The sequence below is a fragment of the Populus euphratica genome, unplaced genomic scaffold (genome assembly GCF_000495115.2).
Source record: "Populus euphratica unplaced genomic scaffold, PopEup_1.0 scaffold518.1, whole genome shotgun sequence".
Lineage (NCBI taxonomy): Eukaryota > Viridiplantae > Streptophyta > Magnoliopsida > Malpighiales > Salicaceae > Populus > Populus euphratica.
Genome location: NW_011500219.1, coordinates 230,207 through 246,671, shown reverse-complemented (window position 1 = coordinate 246,671; position 16,465 = coordinate 230,207).

Sequence of the window (16,465 nt, the reverse complement as noted above, 5' to 3'; positions counted from 1 at the left end):
AAGAAGAGAAGAGGGGAGGGTCAGTGACATGACGAAAAGATTGTTGTCTTCTCCCAAGTGCAGGAGTGTCGAAGTAATAAATAACCCGGCAAGACCGGAGTCGAACCATAGGGAGGTTAATTGGACAAATTATAAACAACAACAATAGTAACAATAACAACAGCAATAATAATAGTAGCAATAATAATACTAATAATACTACTATTAGTAGTAGTAGTAGTAGTAGTAGTAGTAATAGTAATAGTAATAACAATAATAATAATAATAATAACAACAATAATAAAGAAAAAGAAGAACAAGAACAAGAAGAAAAGTTGATGAGAACTTTTAGATGGAAAATTAACATAAGGATTAAATAATGATAACAAACAATGTCAAGGTTAGAGGATCCACTAATGGTATGTCAAACAAGTATAGTATAAACTCTTATTATTCAATTGGAAACCACACACAAAGGAGTTTCCAATCACATTATAGATTGTTAACATGATTACATTAGTCATCTTATTCAATTAATGCTAATACTTGTAAATTTCATCAAGCATTCATGATTATAACTTATGTTAATAACAAATCAAGTTCCTTTCATAGCTCAAGTGTCGGTTATACCATACAGTATGGGCTATGAAAGTGCCAAGCATTTGTTGTACCAAGTGTTATACAACATAAATCAAGATTAGTCATTTAACGAGTAAAGTATTAAAGAGTGAACAAGATAACAAATATAAAACATGTTAGTATCAAACATTAAAGTCCATATTAAGTTTATACTATACTTATTCTTACACCATTAGTGTAACCTTTTCACCTAGACATAATGAACTTAGCTAGACATAATGAACTTAGCTAGACATAATGAAAGAAAGAAAAATAGATAAACAAAATAAGAACATAAATAAGATAAAAGTTAACTAAGTAAAGGAAAGGAAATGAAAGGCATAAACTTGATATTAATGAAAACAAAGCATAAACATTACAAAAAATACAAAGAGAGAAAGCAAGAGCATGATCTTGATCTGGACACCAAGATGCCTCAATGCATGGAAAATGCCTCCTTTTATAGACCAAAATTGGGAACTATTGATTTGATGACTAATTGATGAGTGGGTGGCCAACTCTTGACTTGGTGACAATCCTTATCTTCTCTTGTCTGCCCAAAACGTCATTGATAACGTCAAAATTGGAGCCACTTAAAAACATGAAAGTTGTAGGACATTGTATCAGCTTTCTTATGTAAAACATTTAGCTCATTTTGACTTCTAGAACTTCAAATATGACCAAAATACGAAACAGTGCTCGGGTTGGAAGACAGATTTGGGCTTCTTTGTTGTTGCTACAATTTGGACTTGAAAATGACCTTTTTAGATTTGGGCTCCATATGAAAGTTGTAGGCCTATGTCTTACCTTTCCATCCATATAAAGTAGACCTAAATCTGAGATCTACAGCTCCAGATATGACCTAATTACCGAATAGTGTTCCGATTTGGATTGCACCGACATCTCTTTTCTAAGTTTGGCCATCTCTTTGTCCTTCCAATTTCAGTTCTTAAATTCATCAATCAATCCTTTCATTTATGTGATAGGCCTGCATTTAAAGTGAACATTTACCATAAATTAAAGGTATCTTATATTATTAGATATATTATTATAAAACATGCTTTAGTTAAGGAGTTATTGATACTTCGAGTGCAAAATGATGATATAAAACCTTGATAAAAATGCACTTTTAAGTACTAATCAGTCAGCTGTCATTGGAAAGAAAAGGAGGGATTGAAACCTTGATTTATATCGGGTAAGGTGTTTTAAACCTACTTTTATGAGTCATTTCAAGTTGATTATAAATTGATGCCTCGATGTTCATTTATAGATTTAAGTTCTTAAATTTGAATTGAGGAAAAAGTATGAGTTGTTAAATTAAAGAACTTCATGTGTTGTATGTGAATGGAAAAATGGATGAATTTTGACAATTTCATCTCTTGACTTTCAGAGAGATTTCAAGTAGGAGGATGAAGGAATTAGGATCAAGTTCCTATAGAAATTATAGTTTTGGATGTTGGCTAATTAATGAAATTGGTCTTACTTAATTTGGAGTTATAGAACTCTAGCTATGGGTCACCAACCAAGACTAGGTCATGACAAACCCTATAGGGTAGTAGGTCTGGTTCGTTGATGAGAAATTTTAACTATCTTAAAGGTAGAACCAAGTTCTCCTTCCTTCAAGAACTTGTAGCATCATGTCTTAGCTTTCCAACAACACAAATCTCACTTGAATCGAAGTTCTATAACTCTAGATATAGTTAAAATTTAAGGAAAGGTCGAAGAGTAATAGTTTAAAAACGAGACAGTAATAGTTCAATGTCTAAACAGTAACAGTTCAAAAATAAGACAGTAAGAATTCAATGTCTAAAAGTAACAGTTCAGGATTTCAAAAGAAACGGTTCATATATATAAATGGAATGATAACTATGGTTGGACAAAGAATGACAATATTAATGGGTGAAATGAGAAAAACATAAAATATTAAGAAATGACTGAAAGAAAGACTTATTGATTATTGATATGGTTATAATAAAACATATCTGATTAGTACTTAAAAGTGCATTTTTATCATTGTTTTATATCATCATTTTGCACTTGAAGTATCAATAACTCCTTAACCAAAGCATGTTTTATAATAATATATCTAATAATATAAGATACCTTTAATTTGTGGTAAATGTCTATTTTTAATGCAGGCCTATCACATAAATGAAAGGATTGATTGATGACTTGAAGAACTTAAATTGCAAGGATAAAGAGATGGCCAAACTTAGAAAAGAGATGTCGGTGCAATCCAAACCGGAACACTATTCGGTAAATGGGTCATATCTGGAGCTATATATCTCAGATTTAGGTCCAATTTATATGGATGGAAAGGTAAGACGTAGGCCTACAACTTTTATATGGAGCCCAAGATCTAAAAAGGCCATTATCAAGTCCAAATTGTAGCAACAACAAAGAAGCCCGAATCTGTCTTTCAGCCCGAGCACTGTTCAGTATTTTGGCCATATCTGGAGTTCTAGAAGTCCAAATGAGCTGAATTGTTTACACAAGAAAGCTGAGACAATTGCCCACAACTTTCATGTTTGCAACTGGCTCCAGTTTTGACGTTATCAATGACGTTTTGGGCAGACAAGAGAAGATAAGGATTGTCACCAAGTCAAAAGTTGGCCACCCACTTATCAATTAGTCATCAAATCAATAGTTCCCAATTTTGGCCTATAAAAGGAGGCATTTGCCATGCATTTAGGCATCTTGGTTTCCAGATCAAGATCATGCTCTTCCTTTCTCTCTTTGTATTTTTTGTAATGTTTATGCTTTGCTTTCATTAATATCAAGTTTATGCCTTTCATTTCCTTTCATTTACTTAGTTAACTTTTATGTTCTTATTTTGTTTATTTATTTTGCTTTCTTTCATTATGTCTAGCTAAGTTAATTATGTCAAGGTGAAAAGGTTACACTAATGGTGTGAGAATAAGTATAATGTAAACTTAATATGGACTTTAATGTTTGATACTAACATGTTTTATATTTGTTATCTTGTTCACTCCTTAATACTTTGCTTGTTAAATGACTAATCTTGATTTATGTTGTATAACACTTGGTACAAAAAATGCTTGGCACTTTCATAACCCATAATGTATGGTATAACCGACACCTGAGCTATGAAAGGAACTTGATTTGTTGTTAACATAAGTTATAATCATGAATGCTTGACGAGATTTACAAGTATTAGCATTAATTGAGTAAGATGACTAATGTAATCATGTTAACAATATATAATCTGATTGGAACCTCCTTTGTGTGTGGTTTCCAATTCAATAATAAGAGTTTATACTATACTTGTTTGATATACCATTAGTGAAACCTCTAACCTTGACATTTGTTATTATAATTGTTTAATCGTTACATTAATATTCCATCTCAAAGTTCTCATCATCTTCTTCTTCTTCTCCTTCGTTTTTCATTATTATTATTATTATTATTATTATTATTATATTACTATTATTATTATTATTATTATTAGTTTACATTAATATTTCATCTCTAAGTTCTCATCATCATCATCTTCTTCTTCTCTACTACTACTACTACTACTACTACTACTACTACTATTATTATTATTATTATTATTATTATTAGTATTACTATTACTATTACTATTACTATTATTATTATTATTATTATTATTATTATTATTACTATTATTGTTGTTGTTGTTGTTATTTATAATTTGTACAAATAACTTGTTGTTGTTGTTATTGTTATTGTTATTGTTGTTGTATTATTGTTATTTATAATTTGTACAAATAACCTCCCTGTGGTTCGACCCCGGTCTTGCCGGGTTATTTATTACTTCGACACTCCTGCACTTGGGAGAAGACATCAATATTTTCGTCGTGTCAATGCTCAAATGAATTATACCACCACTGAAAAAGAATTACTTGCAGTAGTATTGGTATGTGAGAACTTCAGGTTTTATCTTGTAGGCTCACGTGTTGTTGTTTTTAGTGATCATGTAGTATTGAAATGTCTTCTTTCTAAGAAAGATTCTAAGGCTAGATTGGTGCGGTGGATTTTGTTACTTCAAGAATTTGATATCACAATCAAAGACAAGAAAGGAACCAAAAGTATTATCATAGATAATTTGTCAAGATTGACAACAGATTCAAAAACTGATATCATACCAATCGATGACTACTTTCCAGATGAATCTTTACTTTCTGTCTCTATAATGCCTTGGTTTGCTAATATTGTCAATTTTCTTATTTCAGGACAATTGCCAGCTTATTAGAGTGCCCAAGATAAAAGAAAGTTCTTAAACGAAGTGAAGAACTTTTATTGGGATGACCCATATTTATTCAAATATTATCCTGATTAAATATTTCGAAGATGCATTCCTGACAATGAGATAAATAGTGTCATTAAATTTTGTTATTCTAAGGCATGTGGGGGCCATTTCTCATCAAGAAAGACAACTGTAAAAATCTTATAAAGTGGATTTTACTGGCCCACCATGTTCAAGGACTCACATGCATTCTGCAAGACTTATGAAAATTGTCAAAAGTTGGGAGCTATTAGCCTAGCAGTTGTTACATGGGTTGAGAAGAAAAGCTTAAGGGAATCAAACATTGCACTATCTACGTATCAGTATTTGCAACCTGAGTTACTAAACTTGTAGGGGTGTCTCAACACCTAATACCCTAAGACTAACTAGTTTAGGAGTCATTAGCCAAAAGCTCATTACATGGGTTAAAGATGCATTGTGTTTTAAGTTACATGTATATATGGTTTTTTTAAAAAAAGAAAAAAAATCTCAACCCAAAGATGTTAACCTTAAACATTAGAACAAAAATTTTGTTTTCTTCCAAGTAAAGCCCCATAACTATATGTTACTATATTGAGCATAAAAGAAAGGTTTATTAATATCTTGTTTAAGAAGTATTAAGCAGATATATAAATTTAATAAGAGTTTATTTATCTGAATAGACTAATGGAAGTTGAATCATGAATACCTTCCTTTGTGGAATTTGCAAATTATTTTTCTATTTTAACACTTTGATTACTAGGGACTAGTAATAAGTTGGTTGGGGAGTGTGATTAGTACTTAAAATGCATTTTTATCAAGGTTTTATATCATCATTTTGCATTTGAAGTATCAATAACTCCTTAACCAAAGCATGTTTTATAATAATATATCTAATAATATAAGATACATTTAATTTGTGGTAAATGTTCATTTCAAATGCAAACCTATCATAAAAATGAAAGGATTGATTAATGAGTTTAAGACCTGAAATTGAAAGGACAAAGAGATGTTGGTGCAATCCAAATCGGAACACTGTTAAGTAATTAGGTCATATCTAGAGCTATAAATCTTGGATTTAGATCTACTTTATATGGATTGAAAGGTAAGGCATAGGCCTACAACTTTCTTAGGAGATCAAATCATCTTGGTTAGGTGCTAGCTGAGAGAAAGATTCATTTAGTGTATGGGGGAGGCAGTCTTGGGTTAATGGGAGGTGTGTCAATAGCTGCATTTTTAGGAGGTAGTCAAGTTTTGGGGGTCGTCCCTGAAGCTTTGGCACAAGGGGACATCATTGGAAAAACAATTGGAGAGGAACTTCAGGTCTCCACAATGTCGGCTCGAATGAATGCAATGTTTAACCATGCTGATGCTTTCATTGCTTTACCAGGTGGTCTAGGCACATTGGAAGAGATCTTTCATATTTCCTCTTGGGCTCAATTGCACATTCACCATAAACCCATAGGTTTGTTAAATGTTAATGGTTATTATGATAAGTTGTTGTCTTTTCTTGATCATGCTGTGGAACAGGAATTTCTAACATCTTCTGCACGACAAATCATAATCTCTGCTGCTACTGCTGAACAGTTGATTGACCAACTACAATCTTTCATTCCTGTGATTGATCCTTCCATGAGTCGCATAAATTGGTCATCTACGGGAAGCCGTAAAAAGCTTAGATTGGATTTGAGCCTTCATTTGTGAATTTTTGTGTCTTTTGGTTTTATTATTATGTTTTGTTATTTCTTATTTTTGTTTTAGTGTGTTTCAGGTTTTGTCAGTGTTCGTTATTTCAGGTGATATCTTTTATACTCTATCTTTCTACCTTAGAACATTGAGGACAATGTCTCGTTTTGGTTGGGGGGAGAGGGTAGTAGTTGATAAAAAAAAATTGTTTTTCATTTCATAAAGCATGTGCATAATTGTTGTTACTAGGATGGCAGAGTAAAGGAGTTCTTTTGTTAAAGTGACTCTTGAGACGCATCTTAGTAACCATTCTTAACAAGGTCTATTATAATACTTCCTGAAATATTCAGGTTTACAAACTCTCGTATTGTTACCACTTAATTCTGCTCATATACTTATTTAACATGTATTTTTAAACCTTAATTTACACACACACACTTTAACATATGATTGTGGGTTGCATATTGGATTATTACATTATTTATGTTCTTTTGTTAAAGGTAACAACTAAGGGAAAGGGATTGTATATAATTAAAAAGAAAAAAAGAAAAACATGAAAAAAAAAGAAAAAGAAAAAGAAAAAAAAATGATGATAATAAAAATGTAGATAAGTTTGGTTTCGTAGCCTCCCTAACCTAAGCAATTAAGTCCGAAGGGGTGTTTTAACACCTAATACCCTAAAGTCAACTGACTTGGGAGCTATTGGCCCAACGCTTGTTACATGGGTTGAGGAGAAAAGCTTAAGGGAATCAAACATTGCACTATCTACATATCAGTATCTGCGACCCGAGTTACTAAGCTCGTAGGGGTGTCTTAACACCTAATGCCCTAAGACCAACTGGTCTGGGAGTCATTAGCTGAAAGCTCGTTACATGGGTTAAAGATGCATGATGTTTTTAAAGTATATGTATATAGAGTTAAAAAAAAAAAAGACAAAAATAGTAATCCCAACCCAAGGAAGTTAACCTTAAACATTAGAACAAAAATTTTGTTTTCTTCCAAGAAAAGCCCCATAATTATGTGTTGATACATTGAGCACAAAAGAAAGGTTTATTAATATCTTGTTAAGAGGTATTGAGCAGATATATAAATTTAATGAGAGTTTGTTTATCTGGATAGATTAATGGAAGTTAAATGATGAATACCTTGCTTTGTGGAATTTGCAAATTGTTTTTCTATTTTACGCTTTGATTACTAGGGACTAGTAATAAGCTGGTTGGGGGGTGTGATTAGTACTTAAAAGTGCATTTTTATCATGGTTTTATATCATCATTTTGCACTTGAAGTATCAATAACTCCTTAACTAAAATATGTTTTATAATAATGTATCTAATAATATAAGATACCTTTAATTTGTGGTAAATGTCTATTTTTAATGCAGGTCTATCACATAAATGAAAGGATTGATTGATGACTTGAAGAACTTAAATTGCATGGATAAAGAGATGGTCAAACTTAGAGAAGAGATGTCGGTGCAATCCAAACCGGAACACTGTTCGGTAATTGGGTCATATCTAGAGCTATATATCTCAGATTTAGGTCCAATTTATATGGATGGAAAGGTAAGACATAGGCCTACAACTTTCATATGGAGCCCAAGATCTAAAAAGGCCATTATCAAGTCCAAATTGTAGAAACAACAAAGAAGCCCGAATCTGTCTTCCAGCCCGAGCACTGTTCGGTATTTTGGCCATATCTGGAGTTCTAGAAGTCCAAATGAGCTGAATTTTTTACACAAGAAAGCTGAGACAATTGCCTACAACTTTCATGTTTGCAACTGGCTCCAGTTTTGACGTTATCAATGACGTTTTGGGCAGACAAGAGAAGATAAGGATTGTCACCAAGTCAAAAGTTGGTCACCCACTTATCAATTAGTCATCAAATCAATAGTTCCCAATTTTGGCCTATAAAAGGAGGCATTTGCCATGCATTTAGGCATCTTGGTGTTCAGATCAAGATCATGCTCTTCCTTTCTCTCTTTGTATTTTTTATGCTTTGTTTTCATTAATATTAAGTTTATGCCTTTCATTTCCTTTCCTTTACTTAGTTAACTTTTATGTTCTTATTTTGTTTATCTATTTTGCTTTCTTTCATTATGTCTAGCTAAGTTAGTTATGTCAAGGTGAAAAGGTTACACTAATGGTGTAAGAATAAGTATAATGTAAACTTAATATGGACTTTAATGTTTGATGCTAACATGTTTTATATTTGTTATCTTGTTTACTCTTTAATACTTTGCTTGTTAAATGACTAATCTTGATTTATGTTGTATAACACTTGGTACAACAAATGCTTGGTACTTTCATAGTTCATACTGTATGGTATAACCGACACTTGAGCTATGAAAGGAACTTGATTTGTTGTTAACATAAGTTATAATCATGAATGCTTGATGAGATTTACAAGTATTAGCATTAATTGAATAGGATGACTAATGTAATCATGTTAACAATCTATAATCTGATTGGAACCTCCTTTGTGTGTGGTTTCCAATTGAATAATAAGAGTTTATACTATACTTGTTTGACATACCATTAGTGGATCCTCTAACCTTGACATTTATTGTTATCATTGTTTAATTCTTACGTTAATCTTCCATCTCAAAGTTCTCATCAACTTCTTCTTCTTCTTCTTCCTCTTTATTATTATTATTATTATTATTAGTACTACTACTACTACTATTATTATTGTTGTTGTTGTTTTGTTGTTATTGTTGTTACTATTATTGTTGTTTATAATTTGTACAATTAACCTCTCTGTGATTCAACCCCGGTCTTGTCGGGTTATTTATTACTTCGACACTCCTGCACTTGGGAGAAGACATTAATCTTTTCATTGTGTCAACAGTTCATGAACAACCATGCTCAACATTTCATGGTATGTTCGTTTAATCATTTTATTTTGTAAGTTATTATTTTCTTGAATTGAATATGATGATTTTTTTTTTAATTTTTAGGAGACCTATAATAGTTGGTTGAGAAAGAGATTTGGGGATGATAATTCAACCCATCTGAATTTTGATCCGAATTTGTCAATGGAGGTAGGATCATTTAGTGGACTAGATAAAAATTAGGTCTACAGGCTCTCCAACACTACGACCAAAAACTTACGAGCGACCCATAGTATCTCAACCGTTGGGAGCTCTCCATCAATATCAAGCACCCAGTTTGAGAAGTTTATGGCCTTGAAACAATAATATAAATGACTCTTGATGGATTATGATCAGCTCCATCAAATGGTCATGGACATTATATCAAAGATGGGTGATGATACATGTGCAACCCCTTTTTGGTGATAATGTTTCCGGAACAACTAGCCTCCTCCTCCTCCAACTCCGCTGTTATTCTAGTTTAATTTTATTTTTTAAATACATTAAATTTGTAATGAATATTTGGATGAATATTATTTAACATTATTTTTATATTTTTAATGTTTAATACAATTTTATTTGGTTAATTAGTTTTTTATTATTAATAAATAATTTTAAAAAACAATTTAAATTAATACCGACGGCCTTATAGACAGAACCAAACCATTAGTATTTTACTGAGAGTTGCAAAAAAATTACCACTCATGCCATAATCACTGACAAAATATATTTCGTCGGTGTTTAACATTACTATTACCAACAAAATATACCCGTTGGTATTTTATAGAGAGTTTTAAAATATTTAATATCAATGCCACAATCACCAACGGCCAGTCTGTTAGTGATTATCGTTGAAAATACAAACAGAATAAGTCCGTCAGTAAAGTTCTTCTGGGAAATATTTTTTTGGCGTGCTTTCCCTATATATAAAACTGTTAGTGTTCCGTTAGTAATTGATTTTTTTTTATTGTCAACAGAACTAGCAACGAAACAGGAAATTACCTATAATCAATATTTCGACAGAAGGATTCCATCGATAAAAATGTTACTGATAAATTGTGTTACACCAACAAAATGAATCCATCGATAAAACTATTTAATGGTGTAGCAAATTTTGAGTCAGTTTTCAGTCCTCAATGTCTTCTTACTTTCTTTACTATCATTAGCTTTTGTTTTTTTGTTCTTTATAGAACCAAGGAAGAGTATCTCATCAACACACACACAAAGTGCAGCAAACAAGAAGTTTAGTTAATATGAATTGTCTAACTTACATGTCTGGTTATGCCTTTATTTATACTAACTCTATACTTAAATAAATCTTAATGGATCTCTTAAGTGGATTTATATGAGGTCAATTTATAATTGAACCAAATAAGTAATAATAACCCAAAGACTAAGAAAAAAATAATAAAAATCCAAAAATATTATCCTAAATATGCTAGAATCAGATTTATCACTTTTAAGAAGTTCCAAATAGACTAGCAAATCTGATCTGAAGGTAGAATTAATTATTAAAGAATCCCTGAAAGAAAAGGATTCTGAAACATTTATGAATCATTGCCACACTTGGAAACTATATTGCAGTCAATTAAAGATCTTTCTAGAATTACGAGATTCCTAAAACAAGCTACCACATCCTTAAAGAACCAACAAATACTGATTCGCAAATGAGAAGTATAAAGATGACGTCACGAAGTCAATTGATCTTCAAAAAGTTGTTTTTCAGTTCTTTACAAAACCAAGAAAGGACGATTATTCCATCAGCACACAATAAGTGCAGCAAAAAAAGTTTATTAATCTAAAAATTATGTAACCTTTACATGTCATGTTATGCTTTTATTTATACTGACTGTAGACTAAAACAAACCCTAATGAACCTCTTATGTGAACTTATATAAAGTTCACTTACAATTAAACCTAAATAATATAAATAAAACCCTAAACTAAGAAGAAAATAATAATAACAATAATAAATCTCAATTTAATATCCTAAATATGATAAGATCAAATTAGTTGTCCTATAGAAGTCCCATATAAGCTAGGAGAAATCTAAATTAAAAAATATGTGTTGTCGCCCCCTTTAGGTCTTTAATTAACTTAGATTTTCTTGTTTAACTTAGACAAATGCTAATATAATTACTTTCCTTTCTAGGTTAGAAAAAACATTAAATAATCTTTCCCTTTTTAAAAATCAGATTTACCGAAACCTTCTTAATTATTCAGAAAAATAAATTGTCAATTTTTAATCCTTGTATCATTAGAAAAGACAAACCTAATAAGGCTAGTATGGGATCGGACCATCAACCCTTTATTCTACATGAATTAGGCTTTTCTTATACTTGAATTAAATGAATTAGAGGTTATCCTTAATGCTTTTTAGACCTTCCAAGCTTCTCCAGGTCAATCTTACTCATTTTGTATAAGCCCATTTAATATTTCTTGGAGCTTCTTTGAGTTAGCTTTTATAATTAATCCAATTGACATCTCTAATAGGTTATTAAAATGATTATACTTGATGTTGGAGTGATCCTTATCACATATCATGCATCATCGTGCATCAAAACCTTTTTATATCATACATAGTGATGTTCAAAGGCTATCCAATATACCTACTTTACATGGAAAGACGTGGTTTGCAACTTTTATAGACGACCACACTCATTTATGTTGGCTTTACTTGATAAATACTAAAGCTGAAGTTGAAAAACTTCTAGTTAAGGAAATTAATTCTCGTAAGGATTCTCAATGGGTTGACTCCAACTTAAATAAGGAAACTAGTCATAGTTGAATTTGATTTGGAGTCAAATAGGGAATAAATAAGCACGAAAGATTGCCTCAAACAAAGATTTTTAAAAAAGAAACAACATTAGATTTACTACCACATCATCCTAATATTGATACAGGGGGGAGGAAACATTACAAGATAAGGACCCACGTCTGGGTAAATATCCTGCCACAGAATTGTAGGTTTACAGACAGAAGAAGCCTCTTCATGGAAGAGTTCATCCACATCACGCATCAGACCAATCTCAACTCCACAGGCCTGATCCGGACTTGCACCACCATCGTCTAGGCAAAACTTCTGATATCAATCTCTCTCTTCCCACTACATCTATTCATAAACTTGCCAACCCTGAACTAGTTCAAACTGATTTAGACATTCTTATAGCTATTAGAAAAGGTGTCAGGATCTGCACATCTAACCCAATAGCCAAATTCTTGTCATACCATAGATTGTCAAACACATACAAGGCCTTCACATCGAGTCTCACACATGTCAATATCCCTAGGAACATGCAAGAGGCCCTAGGAAATCATCACTGGAAACAGGCTGTTATGGAGGAGATGTTGGCTATAAATAAAAGCAAACTTGGAGAATTGTTGACTTGCCTAAGGGAAAAAGAACTGTTCGGTGCAAATGGATGTTTACTGTTAAATATAGAGTAGATGGGTCAATAGAGAGGCACAAAGCTAGGATGGTTGCTAAAGGATTTATCCAAACATATAGCCTTGACTATCAAGAAACCTTCGCACCTGTAGCTAAAATAAACTCAATTAGGATACTGCTCTCCATGGCTGCAAATTACAGTTGGCCTCTATATCAACTAGATGTAAAAAATGCGTTTCTAAATGGCAGTCATGAGGAAGAAGTACTCATGGACCTGCCACCTAGTTTTGAGAAGGAACGTGGAAATGGAAAGATGTGCAGACTAGTGAAAGCTCTCTATGGACTAAAACAATCTCTAAGAGCATGGTTTGAGAGGTTTGGTAGAGTTGTGAAGCGATTTGGATACAGCCAGAGTAATGAAGACCCCACACACTATTTTTTAAGCACTCTAAGGAAGGAAAGATAGCTATCTTTTTCTTCTTCTTTTTTTCTTTTTTTTTTTTTTAGATTGCTCTCTATGGACTAAAACAATCTCTAAGAGCATGGTTTGAGAGGTTTGGTAGAGTTGTGAAGCGATTTGGAAACAGCCAGAGTAATGAAGACCCCACACACTATTTTTTAAGCACTCTAAGGAAGGAAAGATAGCTATCTTAATTATGTGTGTTGATGTCATCGTCTTAATATAAGATACAGCCAAGATCGAAAGAGGCATTGGCAAAAGAATTTGATCTCAAAGACTTGGGTGAGCTAGGAAAGAGAGCTATCTTAAGTATGTGTGTTGATGTCATCGTCTTATTATAAGATACAGCCAAGATTGAAAGAGGCATTGGCAAAAGAATTTGAACTCAAAGACTTGGGTGAGCTATGGTATTTTTTTGCAAATGGAATGGAAGGATCGAGAGAGGGATATTTGTCTTTCAAAGGAAGTACATTTTGGATTTGTTAGAAGAGACAGGGCTGATGGACTGTAAACCAGTAGACACCCCTATAGAGCCTAATTTAAATTTGGTTGCAAAAATTGATGCACAGGTGAATATGGAGAAGTATCAACGCCTTAAAGGTAAACTGATTTATCTTGCACATACCAGGCCCAACATTTCTTTTGCAGTCAGCTTGGTGAGTCAATTTATGCACTCACCAAGCCGAAAACATCATGAGGCAGTGGTGAGGATTCCAAGGTACCCAAAGGGAGCACCAGGAAGGGGGCTGATATTTGCTAACAAAGGGCAGCTTCAGATAGAAGTCTGCACTGACACAGATTAGGTAGGAAGTATCACCGACGGGAGATCAATTTCACGCTATTGTGTGTTTGTGGGTGGAAATTTTAGTCATTTGGAGAAGCAAAATACAAGGCGTTGTTGCTAGAAGCAATGCTGAAGCTGAGTTCCTAAGAAACTAAATGTATCAACACCTCAACCTCTAGAATTGTACTACGATCACAAGTCAGCAATTGCACACAATCCAGTTCTACACAATAGAACTAAACATATCGAAATCAACAAGCACTTCATCAAGGAAAGCCTAGAAAGTGGACAGATTTGCATACCCTATCTACCTACTGCAAAACAAGTGGCTATATGTCTCGCTAAAGGACTGCCGAGGAACCACTTTGATAGGCTAGTGAGCAAGCTGGGCATGGAGGATATTATCAAGCCAGTTCGAGGGGGAGTATTGGAAAACAAAATTCCTAGATTCTACGAATTCTGGTGTTGATCAGAATCCAACAAATAGAAAACAATCTCTGTAATTACTGGTGTTGACCAGAATCCTCCAAATAGGAAACAATCTCTTTAAATTACGAATATTATGTTAGCTAAAAGTTAGGGATCTAGACCCTAAATTAGTCCTAATAAGCCTGTGCTGTATGTTCTCTGCATAATTATCAATGAAAATAAACCTCTTTTTTTCATCTATATCTTTAAAATGTAACATACTTGCTCCAGAAAATGTTCATGTTCGGGGTTTTCCAACTCCCTTCGTATTAAGTTTGTCTATTGAAACATCTACCAAATGGTACTTGTGCTTTGCGTCATTTTCTTTCGGCAGGGTAGATTCTTGCTTGCTGTCATTTCTGGTTGTGTATTAGCTCGATCATTGAATTCTATTCTTCATGTTGGATACGAGATTATTGAACGAGCACTGGTTAATGGAAACGTCCACATTCCTGAGCATGTACCTGAAAATTGAAATGACATGGAAGTGAACGGAGTTAATGTTGGAGGATGTACAGGCTCATGTTGCCCCAACTGATGTTGATCCAGGGGCTGGACTGCAGTGGCTTCCAAAAATTCTTAGAAGCTCTCCAAGAGTAAAGCGCACTGGTGCTCTACTTGAAAGAGGGTTCATGCCTTGCGATTTGTACTTTCCGTAAACAAGACACAAAGGTGGTACTCCAGACTTGAAGGTAAAACAACAATTTTATGCTATAGAATAGTTTATCTAGATTGTCTCGCTTTTCAGTACACAATGCTTTGGTTGTGTGCACTATTGCTTATCCTTTGGAATCCTCTGAACTTAGTCTTTTAAATGCTGATTGCTTTATCAAGTTGAATTCTGTGTTTTGAACAATATGCTTGCTTACCTTCCATTTATTTTACTACAGGTGAAGCCTCTGTAAGAGCTTACGTTCAATTCTCGTAACATAATGGCGACAACGACATCCCGCTAGTTTCAGGTTATGCTGGATGTGTTGACCAATCTCCTCTTTGCATGGCTCCCCAAGCGAAGATTTTTTTTTTATTTACATTTTTTCTTTGGTTTCCTTTTAGGTCATGTCTCAACACGCTGTCTTCTATTTGAAATTATGAGTTGCATTCGATTTACCAGTTTTTCTTTTATGTCCTGCTTTTTTCGTTCCTTTCTTTATCTTTTTCATCTTTCCCCATGTGTTTGTGGTTGGCTCTGATAGCTCGAAACAGTAGTTTTGATGATTGTTTCTCTTACACCGTAGATTGGGAATGGACTTTGTGGCATATGCTTGGACTTGTCAGTTAATTTCTGATTCAGATTGCTGTTAGTAGTATGCGTAGGCTCTTTATCAATCGTAATTTGTAAAGACATGAAGCTTCTTCTTCATGCATTCATGCAACAAAAGAGTCTGATGTCCCCTCCAAAGTGATTGGCAATTCAGCCCCTGGGCTAAGAGAACATCTTCTCTTGGCAGAACAAGGGATGAGATGGTTGCAGAGTCTGTTGCCACTGTACTTGTCATATAGGCCCACTCATCCAGCAATTCTTCCTCAAAAAGCGAGCCATTTGATTCTATTGAGCAACCAGATGAATCATCTAAAAGTAAGTTAAAAGAGAGTCCAAGCTTGTGAGGTCTAGCCGGAGGAGAAAAAGTTTGGGAAAACAAATGAAGAGAAGATCTCGACCTCGAGAAGTAATGGAATGTAACAACGTTAAGATAAGCCAGGTTGGTGTACTGTGTGAAATGATCATCTATTATGTTGTGTGGCACTGATTTGTTGTACAGTAATGTGTTTCATATTACTCTGGTGTAGGTTTAGCTGCAGGTTACTCATGAAAGCTCAAGATTTAAATCTGCATGAACTTGAGCTGCTGATTGATACATTTCAGTGTGTCGAGTTTACAGGGACTTCGAGGAGACAGTTCTCACGAGTTAAGAAGCATGTTGTTTGGGGAACCCTGAAGTCTGTCACGGGAATGCAGGTGA